Source organism: Bos indicus, chromosome 23 (genome assembly GCF_029378745.1).
Source record: "Bos indicus isolate NIAB-ARS_2022 breed Sahiwal x Tharparkar chromosome 23, NIAB-ARS_B.indTharparkar_mat_pri_1.0, whole genome shotgun sequence".
Lineage (NCBI taxonomy): Eukaryota > Metazoa > Chordata > Mammalia > Artiodactyla > Bovidae > Bos > Bos indicus.
The window spans coordinates 30,669,224-30,680,617 of NC_091782.1; the positions used below are offsets into that span (position 1 = coordinate 30,669,224).

The 11,394-nt window shown below is 44.3% G+C and overlaps 1 long non-coding RNA gene across 1 annotated transcript; it reads right to left on the reverse strand.

Moving 5' to 3' along the window:
• Positions 1-3,001: 3,001 nt before the first annotated feature.
• Positions 3,002-8,898, reverse strand: LOC139178812 (uncharacterized). Its single transcript, XR_011563276.1, has 3 exons — positions 8,529-8,898; positions 8,211-8,241; positions 3,002-3,669 (listed from the first exon to the last, which is right to left on the reverse strand). It is a non-coding gene; the product is annotated as an uncharacterized lncRNA (long non-coding RNA).
• Positions 8,899-11,394: the final 2,496 nt, after the last annotated feature.

Sequence of the window (11,394 nt, forward strand, 5' to 3'; positions counted from 1 at the left end):
TGCAGGTCAAGAAGCAAGAGTTAGAACTGGACATGGAAAAACAGACTGGTTCCAAATCTGGAAAGGAGTATGTCAAGGCTGTATATTGTCACCCTGATTATTTAACTTACATGCAGCGTACCTCATGAGAAATGCTGGACTGGATGAAGCACAAGCTGGAATCAAGATTGCTGGGAGAAATATCAATAACCTCAGATATGCAGAGGACAACTACCCTTATGGCAGAAAGTGAACTAAAGAGCCTCTTGATGAAAGTGAAAGAAGAGAGTTAAAAAGTTGGCTTAAAACTGAACATTCAGAAAACTAAGATCATGGCATCTGGTTCCATCTCTTCATGTCAAATAGATGAGGTAACAATGGAAACAGTGAGAGATTAATTTTTTGGCTCCAAAATCACTGCAGATGGTGATTGCAGCCATGAAATTAAAAGACACTTTCTCCTTGGAAGAAAAGTTATGACCAACCTAGACAGCATATTCCAAAGCAGAGACATTACTTTGCCAACAAAGGGCCATCTAGTCAAGGCTATGGTTTTTCCAGTAGTCATGTATGGATGTGAGAGTTGGACTGTAAAGAAAGCTGAGCAACAAAGGACTGATGCTTTTGAACTGTGGTGTTGGAGAAGACTCTTGAGGGTCCCTTGGACTGCAAGGAGATCCAGCCAGTCAATCTGAAAGGAAATTAGTCCTGAATACTCATTGGAAGGATTGATGCTGAAGCTGAAACTCCAAAACTTCGGCCACCTGGTGTGGAGAACTGACTCATTGGAAAAGACCCTGATGCTGGGCAAGATTGAAGGCAGGAGGAGAAAAGGATGACAAAGGATAAGATGATTGGATGGCATCACCGACCTGATGCCATGGAGATGCCATGGAGACCTGATGGACATGGAGATGGTGATGGACAGGGAAGCCTGACGTGCTGCAGTCCATGGGGTCACAAAGAGTCAGACACGAGTCATGATTGAACTGAAGTGAACTCCCCTCCTGCACGGAGAACTCTTTGTCACACTGTCTCCCAGCTTTGGGGCTGTTTGCAATCTTGATTAAAATACCTACACAATCTTACAAATTAGTGAGGACCCCAAGGATAGTATTTTGTGACCACTTCTATGCATATTTTCCACACTACAAATAATGCACTTTAAAGATTTTTTTTTAGTTTATTTAGAATAATGTTAATAACACATTCATTTAATATGAAGAACTATTTCCCCAAATAAACAGGGTAGTAAGAAGCATAGGGCTTTCTACATTTTTTTCCAATATGTTTCTTGTCTTTTTCACTAGAAGACCACTGGATTTTTAGGTTTGCGTCTGCACTGAATCTGTTATTTTGATTGAAGTCTGCTGCTGCTGCTAAGTTGCTTCAGTCCTGTCCGACTCTGTGTGACCCCATAGACAGAAGCCCACCAGGCTCCCCTGTCCCTGGGATTCTCCAGGCAAGAACACTGGAGTGGGTTGCCATTTCCTTCTCCAATGCATGAAAGTGAAAAGTGAAAGTGAAGTCGCTCAGTTATGTCTGACTCCTGGTGACCCCATGGACTGCAGCCTACCAGGCTCCTCCGTCCATGGGATTTTCCAGGCAAGAGTACTGGAGTGGGGTGGTGAAAAAGCCCACACACAGGTAGGAGTAGTATTTTTAAATAATCTTTTCAGATAATTGTGGATGTTCATCTTGGATACAAAAGTAAAACTATACAAATTGTAGTTTCTCAAAGTTTTCTTCCGCAGTGGACCTGAAACAATATCATTGACTATTTTATATTCTGTTATTTTAAAATCCATAAGCCTATTTTGCTGATTGAACATCTGATGTAGTAATGTAAGATTTTTATAAAGTAATACATTGTTTCACTAAATTATACAGATCTTTCTGCATCATTCTTTCTTTCATTAAGTCTTTTTCCATGAAAAAGAGGGTAGTTAAGCTCACACAGAGTTTTCCCTTGGGCCATAGGACTTTGAAATGTAGTAGAAGTGCTCGATGTGTACTTTCCATGTCATCACAGAAGATACTTTTAAAATGTGTATTTAAGAATGATGATTAGGAAACATAAGCATTTTTAGTTATTTTATTTTAAATAATATATTTTATTGAAGGGTATTTGATTTATAATGTTAATTTCTGCTGTACAGCAGAGTGATTCACTTATACGTGTGTATATATATATATTCTTTTTCATATTTTTTTCCATTTTGGTTTATTAGGGACAGATAAGAATTTTTAATGTGTCATTCTGGATGTTTTACAGCAAACCTGATTATCAGTTTTCTTTTTTTCTACAAGAAAATTTTGCTGAAAATAATTACAAGTGCAGCTTGCTACCATAGTCTCCATTACTGCTAAGCTATACATCAAAGCAAATGTCAACATAGTGAGAAGTTAAATAATATCTGTGAAAGTAGTTTTCACCTCTGGGATCTCATGAAAGGGTCTCAGTGACATCAAGGGTTCCACAGACCACACTCTGAGAACTGCTGTTCTGAATGAATCAGGGCATCTCTCAACTGATCCCTGCCTTTGCCTCCTTTTCATTTTGGAAAATCCTTTCTCCTGAGCTGGACTCCCTGCCTCCCAAAACTTAACTCAGGGTCCTGCTCCTGTGCTCCTCTAGGAGAGAACTCACCCCCTAGAAAGTGATGCCAGAGAGTGTCCTCCATCTGGGAAGGGAGGTCGGGGGACAGGTGTTTCCCCTTGGGAACTGGGAACAGTTTGTACCTAAAGGCGCCAGACACTTTCATAACCTACTTTGATTTTGTTACACACCAGCTTAATATGTATTCATATCCCAGACAGAAATCTGACATAGTGTCTATGAAAAATAATATTGACCCTTTCATCTCACGTGGCAGAGAAGCAATGGCACCCCACTCCGGTACTCTTGCCTGGAAAATCCCATGGACAGAGGAGCCTGGTAGGCTGCAGTCCATGCAGTCGCAAAGAGTTGGACATGACTGAGTGATTTCCCTTTCACTTTTCACTTTCATGCATTGGAGAAGGAAATGGCAACCCACTCCAGCGTTCTTGCCTGGAGAATCCCAGGGATGGGGGAGCCTGGTGGGCTGCCATCAATGGAATTGCACAGAGTCGGACAGGACTGAAGTGACTTAGCAGCAGCAGCAGCATCTCATGTGGTCTAATGCACCTGACTTGAGGCCCACAAATCATGAAGAACAGTCCATTCCAAGAGAACATTCTGTGGTGAAAGAACTGTTCTATGGCTGTGCAGTCGTTAGGTAGCTAGTAGCTACATGAGACTCCTTAGCACCTTAAAGTGTCTGTTGTGCTGAGCACTTTTATTTATTTTAATTTAAATAGTAATATGTGGCTATTAGGTAGCATATTGGTCAATGCATATCTAGAATGTTGTTAATTAATCTCCCATCTCTTTCCCCTAAAAGATACTGTGTGATTCATAGGTTGATGCATACTAAAATAATATTAATATTGAAGTCATGGATTTGTCTGTGCAGGTCTTAGATATGTCTTTAAAATACAGCATGGTCTGAAAGTTTCTTTAATGTGTATTTTAACAGAGTGTTCAGACATTAGCCAAACCATAGTTTATTACCTTAAGGTCTTAAATGTTCAAAACTGCCCATCACTGCTAGTTGTCTGATAATGACAAATGGGTATAATCCTTGGTCTCTTTTTGTATTCCTTAACCTGGTAAACATAAGGACACACAGAAGTTATCAACTGAACACAACAGATGTCAATACTTCGTAGAGCTTGTACATACTTGTAAAGTTATGAAGCGGAAGATATAACATTAGAATCCACCACCTTATTACTTTTTACTTACTACTCCTGCTACACTTTCTCTCCGAATTCAATCAGTTTTGTTTCCCTTCACCCTTGGACACCTCTCTCCTGGACAAAAATATACATGAAGTTTTTACTCTTGTGGAATGAAGCATTTTATGACCCAAAGATGAAAAGCCATCAAAACACATAAATCTTTCCTATGTCAAGCAGACACTCACAAGATACAAACATATGCCCCTATTCCAATGGAAAGACACATAAAAATGTTTGGCAAGCAGGTAACATGTCTCAATGTTCTTCAGTCAAAGACCACCAGGAGCAAAGCTGTGGGCCATCAAGTTGGATTTATTCTGGATGCAGCAAGGGAGTCACAGAGCATCAGGGACCATGGCGTCTCTTGTGAGGTGTTAGAACATATAGAGCAGGGGGTCCCCAAGCTCTGGGCTTGGGCCGGTATCTCCTGTGAGATCAGAGCCAACATTAGACTACAAATAAAGTGTACAGTAAATGTAATGTGCTTGAATCATCCTGAAACTACTCCCCCCTCCCCTGGTCTGTGGAAAAATTGTCTTCATGAAATCAATTCCTGTGCCAAAAATGCTGAGGACTGCTGACATACAGGATATGGACTTTGGCTGGGTGAGTTTGAGGGGCATCTGTGCAAGACTGTGCTTCCCTGATAGCTCAGTTGGTAAAGAATCCACCTGCAATGTGGGAGAACCCAGTTCAATTCTTGGGTTGGGAAAATCCACTGTAGAAGGGATAGGCTACCCATTCCAGTATTCTTGGGCTTCTCTTGTGGCTCAGCTGGTAAAGAATCCACCTGCAATATGGGAGACATGGGTTTGATCCCTGGGTTGGGAAGATCCCCTGGAGAAGGAAAAGGCTACCCACTCCAGTATTCTGGCCATGGTCCCTGATGGTCTGTGACTCCCTTGCTGCATCCAGAATAAATCCAACTTGATGGCCCACAGCTTTGCTCCTGGTGGTCTTTGACTGAAGAACATTGAGACATGTTACCTGCTTGCCAAACATTTTTATGTGTCTTTCCATCGGAATAGGGGCATATGTTTGTATCTTGTGAGTGTCTGCTTGACATAGGAAAGATTTATGTGTTTTGATGGCTTTTCATCTTTGGGTCATAAAATGCTTCATTCCACAAGAGTAAAAACTTCATGTATATTTTCGTCCAGGAGAGAGGTGTCCAAGGGTGAAGGGAAACAAAACTGATTGAATTCGGAGAGAAAGTGTAGCAGGAGTAGTAAGTAAAAAGTAATAAGGTGGTGGATTCTAATGTTACATGGAGAATTCCATGGACCATGTAGTCCATGGGGTCACAAAGAGTCGGACTTGACTGAGTGACTTTAACTTTCAGATGCAAGACTGGCTCACTTTGACTGGGTGTTGTTAGGAAGTGGGGTTATTTCTATGACTGGGCATCTCAGTGAGCCTTCCCTGTAGGGAGGGCAGACTAGAACAAGGGTACAGATGTGACTGGAAAGAAACAGTGGTCACTGGTATTAGCACAGAGAGAGGTTTGGTACATGGTGAGGGGCACAGTGCCACTTCTTTGGTCTGTGCTTAGAATGATGTCTTGGTCTTGTTTTGTCTCATTGTGTCATGCACTCAGATGTCCTTGTCTGATGTTGGTCTTCTGTGAGATGACCTATGTCCAACAAGAGAATAACACAGCCGTGTGGTGAGCACCAGCCCAGCCAGAGGATCAGAATGTACGTCCTAATGTATGAGTTGAAGGTGATCTGTCTAATGTTTACAAATGTAAGAGATTTTTGTTGCTGCTGCTGCTGCTAAGTCGCTTCAGTCCTGTCCAGTTCTGTGCGACTGCATAGACGGCAGCCCACCAGGCTCCCCCGTCCCTGGGATTCTCCAGGCAAGAACACTGGAGTGGGTTGCCATTTCCTTCTCCAATGCATGAAAGTGAAAAGTGAAAGTGAAGTCGCTCAGTCATGTCCGACTCTTCATGACCCCATGGACTGCAGCCTACCAGGCTCCTCTGTCCATGGGATTTTCCAGGCAAAAGTACTGGAGTGGGTTGCCATTGCCTTCTCTGAAGGGGTTTTTAATCCCCTGTAATTTTTGAAAGCATTATTTACCAGCTGCTGCTGCTGCTAAGTTGCTTCAGTCGTGTCTGACTCTGTGCGACCCCATAGACGGCAGCCCACCAGGCTACCCCATCCCTGGGATTCTCCAGGCAAGAACACTGGAGCGGGTTGCCATTTCCTTCTCCAATGCATGAAAGTGAAAAGTGAAAGTGAAGTCGCTCAGTCGTGCCTGACTCTTAGCAACCCGATGGACTGTAGCCTACCAGGCTCCTCTGTCCATGGGATTCTCCAGGCAAGAGTACTGGACTGGGGTGCCATTGCCTTCTCCGAAACAATAACTAGTAACCTTTTAAAACTAAAGTCTGAACAGACACCTCTTCAGAAAAACATAACAATGGAAACGCATATGAAAAGATGCTAAACATCTTATGTTTCTACAACATGTAAATTTAAAAATGACAGTAATGTATCATCACACCTAATAGAATATCGAGAATCTAAGAACAGGTGATGCCAAGTGCTGACCAGGACGTGGTGTTGCAGAGACCCTCGCTCACTGGGGCAAGAATAGGAAGCAGCGAAGCTGCTGGAAAAGAGTCAGCGGTTTTTTATGAAGCTACTCAGAGACTCTCCATCCAGTCTATTTATCAATCTAGTACTTGTTCAACTCATTTGAAAACTTATTTTTGCACAAACCCTTGCAACACTTGTTGACAGAAGAGCACCCCTTAAGTGTGGGGTGTGCATGGTGACTTCCTTCTAAAGACTATAGTGTGGAAAGTGGGGAAGTAAAAATAGAGTTTACAAGGAGAAACCTGGGACATGCTACCTTAACTAGGCGATGAGGTGAACTTATTAGTGATATCCCAGTGGACAGTGTATACCCTCGGTGAACTGGAGAATGTCACTCATCTCTGTGGTCCTCTTCACTAAAACCCTTTGCCCCAGTCAAATCAACAGATGTTCTACTATGTCTCTGAGCAGTACTCCACAAAACATCAAAGTCATCAAGAACAAGAGCAGTCTGTGTGACTGTCACAGCCAGAGGAGCCTGAAGGAGACACGATTCCCAGACTTAAAATGTGTCTTTGATAGGATCCTGGATCAGGTTAAAGGAAAAAGAGATGGGAATACCGGACCACCTGACCTGCCTCTTGAGAAACCTATATGCAGGTCAGGAAGCAACACTTAGAACTGGATATGGAACAACAGACTAGTTCCAAATAGGAAAAGGTGTACATCAAGGCTGTATATTGTCACCCTACTTATTTAACTTCTATGCAGAGTGCATCATGAGAAACACTGGGCTGGAAGAAGCATAAGGTGGAATCAAGACTGCCGGGAGAAATATTAATAACCTCAGATATGCAGATGACACCACCCTTATGGCAGAAAGTGAAGAAGAACTAAAGAGCCTCTTGATGAAAGTGAAAGAGGACAGTGAAAAGTTGGCTTAAAGCTCAACATTCAGAAAACTAAGATCATGGCATCCGGTTCCATCACTTCATGGGAAATAGATGGGGAAACAGTGGAAACAGTGTCAGACTTTATTTTTTTGGGCTCCAACATCACTGGAGATGACGATTGCAGCCATGAAATTAAAAGACACTTACTCCTTGGAAGGAAAGTTATGACCAACCTAGATAACATATTCAAAAGCAGAGACATTACTTTGCCAACAAAGGTTCGTCTAGTCAAGGCTATGGTTTTTCCAGTGGTCATGTATGGATGTGAGAGTTGGACTGTGAAGAAAGCTGAGTGCCGAAGAATTGATGCTTTTGAAGTGTGGTGTTGGAGAAGACTCTTGAGAGTCCCTTGGACTGCAAGGAGATCCAACCAGTCCATCCTAAAAGAGATCAGTCCTGGGTGTTCATTGGAAGGACTGATGTTGAAGCTGAAACTCCAATACTTTGGCCACCTCATGCGAAGAGTTGACTCATTGGAAAAGACTCTGATGCTGGGAGGGATTGGGGGCAAGAGGAGAAGGGGACGACAGAGGATGAGATGGCTGGATGGCATCACTGACTCGATGGATGTGAGTCTGAGTGAACTGCGGGAGCTGGTGATGGACAGGGAGGCCTGGCGTGCTGCAGTTCATGAGGTTGCTAAGAGTCAGACATGACTGAGCAACTGAACTGAACTGAATGAAGTTCAAATAAATTCTGGAGTTCAGTAACACTGTATCAATATTGGTCACTAGCTGTGACAAATGTATGATGGTGGTATAAGATGTTTCCATAGAGACACTGAGTGTGGGATATATAGTAACTCTCTACTAACTTTGCTACTTTTTTGTAAATTGCAAACTATACTAAAATGAAAATACATTTTAATGTCAACCAGAAACAAACAGGGAGTGAAAAATCAATTACTGACCTTGAGATTTCCAGGGTCTTTCATCAATGAGCTGCAGAGAGGAGACATGGAGAGAAAAGATGGAAACCTGAGATACAGGGAGGGCTCCAGGGCTCTCCTCTCCTCCAATCCCTGCCTAAACCCTGAGCCTGTGACCCCAGAGCTGCTCAGAAAGTACCTTCACCCACTCACTGGACTAGGGCAATCCTTTCTGTCTGACTCAGACCACAATGCATCCTGTGCCTTTCCTGTGCAGAAATGGAGAGAGAAGAGTGGTCGTGCACCCGTGTGGCCACAGGGCTGATGACTGGACAACTGAGCTCCCTTTGACCTCCTTACCAGAGATCTGCCCAGGCTCTTCCTAGGCTCCCAGCAGTGGGTGAGTGCTGTGCACACAAGCTGGTGTCCATCCAGTGTCAAGTTCAAAGTGTGAGCTGTTTTCCAAAATACACGCTGACATGGATGTTTCTCTCTCCACGAAACAACCAAAGACTTTGGCCTCAGAGAGGATCAGATATCAAGGCTGTAAAACCTGGTTTCCAGGTCCAGGGTGGAGCTCACAAACATACAGGGTGTTCTAGTTATCAAGGGATGAGACCTTGAACTCCAAGTTCTTGTCACTTCTTCCGGCCACTGACAAGGTTATAGACTCTTCCTCCAGGGAATGAACTCTGTAACCTCTATCCCTAGGATGGGGTGTAAAAGTTGGGGGGCGAGGAGGAGGAGGAAGTGGGGAGGAGGAAGAGGAGATCCCCTATAAATATGGGGAAGCTCCTGGAGAAGGGGGAAACAGTGACATTATGGGATGGACGCCACAGGAGTGGAGGGGAGGAGCCAGAGAGGAGAGGTGTGAGGGAGGGTCCTTCCTGGACACGTGTGCAGGGAGGTGGGGTGTGTGTGGGGAGAGACACAGGGGCTTCTGGCCTGGGTGCTGGTAGAGGCTCTATTTTCCACATGGATGATAATCACACAGTGTCAGCTCCATATTTTGCTGGGAAATTGTACTTATGTTTTTGATATTTTTCTGTAATTACAGATATGACATGACTCAAATACATGTGGAAGAATGGAAAAGAGAAAAAGAGAGAACAGAGGTGATTAAAGGAAGTGCTCTCTTCCAGAGAAATACCCCCACCCCAGTCCCCACTCTACACCCCACACACATGATGCTGGGGGAGTGGGAGGGACAGGGAGACTTATGGAAGGCAGAGCTCATCCTCAGCTCACAGTCAGGGGCTACTTAGACATCCTGTCTTTATGAGCTGAGACGGCAGGGACCACTGTGCCAAATACACTGGCCCAAGAGCCTGGGAAAAGGACCTGTCTAGCTGCTGTCCATGAAGGTGCTTCCTGGAGATCAAAGGACAGGATGTGAACTGGAGCCGGAGGCCACAAGGGTGACAAGGAGATCAGTCATGAGTCTGGGCCATGGATCCCCCTAACATTTTCCTGAGACATGAAAAAGACATTCCTCCTCCCCAGACCTACAACACCATACCAAGGATACCAAGGGTGGACCCTCCTGTCCAAGCATCACCCTCTCCACCACATGAAGCCTTCAGGGTGCCTTCTTATCCTCCCAGGCCTAAGAGCCCAGGACCCTAGCCTCCTGCCTCTTCATCCCCTTCATGGACCTAACAGAGAGAGACCTGCTGTCTGGATCCCTCAGGCCTGATCCCTCCACCTCCAAACCTTCAAATTAAAAAGTTCTGAGCTCCTGTACCCAAATCTAAATTCTGGCCTTGAGGATGAACCAAGGTTTGGGGTCATGGGTCCCAGAGGGGAGGCTTCCCAGGGCCTCACAGGCTACAGCTGAGCCAGGCCTCCAGCTGCGCAGATTCAGCTGGTTCTAGATCAAAACCACCCCCCCCCCCCCAAAAAAAGAACAAATCGCTGCAGGCTCTTCTTAGCCCAAATAAGTGTGGAGTCTGGGCTGCATGAGGCGAATTTGCCTTGCTTGGAGGTCCTGTGCCACAGCAAGCAGCCCCCTGCTCCTCCCTCTGCAGATTCTCCCTCTCCCAGATCTTGGTCAGACCCCAGGACCCTAACAGCAGTGGAGTGCTTGAGTTCCTAAAGCCCCTACCATCCGAGCCTGAGAAAATCAGTCCAGGCTGGTCGGTAGAGACCCTGAAGCCAGGAATGGACACTGTTTGGCTTCTAGAAACCGAATACACAATGGGAGTGAAAACTGGGAACTCGTCATGAGTATCCAGGCAGAAAGGCCCAACACAGTTTGAGAGGGGAGATAAGAGACCCTAAAACCAGACTAATAGAGTTTTGCCAAGAAAATGCACTGGTCATAGCAAACACCTTCTTCCAACAACACAAGAGAAGACTCTACACATGGACATCACCAGATGGTCAACAGTGGAATCACATTGATTATGTTCTTTGCAGCCAAAGATGGAGAAGCTCTATACAGTCAACAAAAACAAGACTGGGAGCTGACTGTGGCTCAGATCATGAACTCCTTATTACCAAATTCAGACTTAAATGGAAGAAAGTAGGGAAAACCACTAGACTATTCAGGTATGACCTAAATCGAATCCCTTATGATTATACAGTGGAAGTGAGAAATAGATTTAAGGGACTAGATCTGATAGATAGAATGCCTGATGAACTATGGACTGATGTTCGTGGCATTGTAAAGGAGACAGGGATCAAGACCATCCCCATGGAAAAGAAATGCAAAAAAGCAAAATGGCTGTCTGGGGAGGCCTTACAAATAGCTGCGAAAAGAAGAGAAGTGAAAAGCAAAGGAGAAAAGGAAAGATATAAGCATCTGAATGCAGAGTTCCAAAGAATAGCAAGAAGAGATAAGAAAGCCTTCCTCAGCGATCAATGCAAAGAAACAGAGGAAAACAACAGAATGGGAAAGACTAGAGATCTCTTCAAGAAAATTAGAGATACCAAGGTAACAGTTCATGAAAAGATGGGCTCGATAAAGGACAGAAATGGTATGGACCTAACAGAAGCAGAAGATATGAAGAAGAGGTGGCAAGAATACACAGAAGAACTGTACAAAAAAGATCTTCAGGACCCAGATAATCACAATGGCGTGATCACTCATCTAGAGCCAGACATCCTGGAATGTGAAGTCAAGTGGGCCTTAGAAAAAATCACTACGAACAAAGCTAGTGGAGGTGATGGAATTCCACTTGAGCTATTCCAAATCCTGAAAGATGATGCTGTGAAAGTGCTGCAC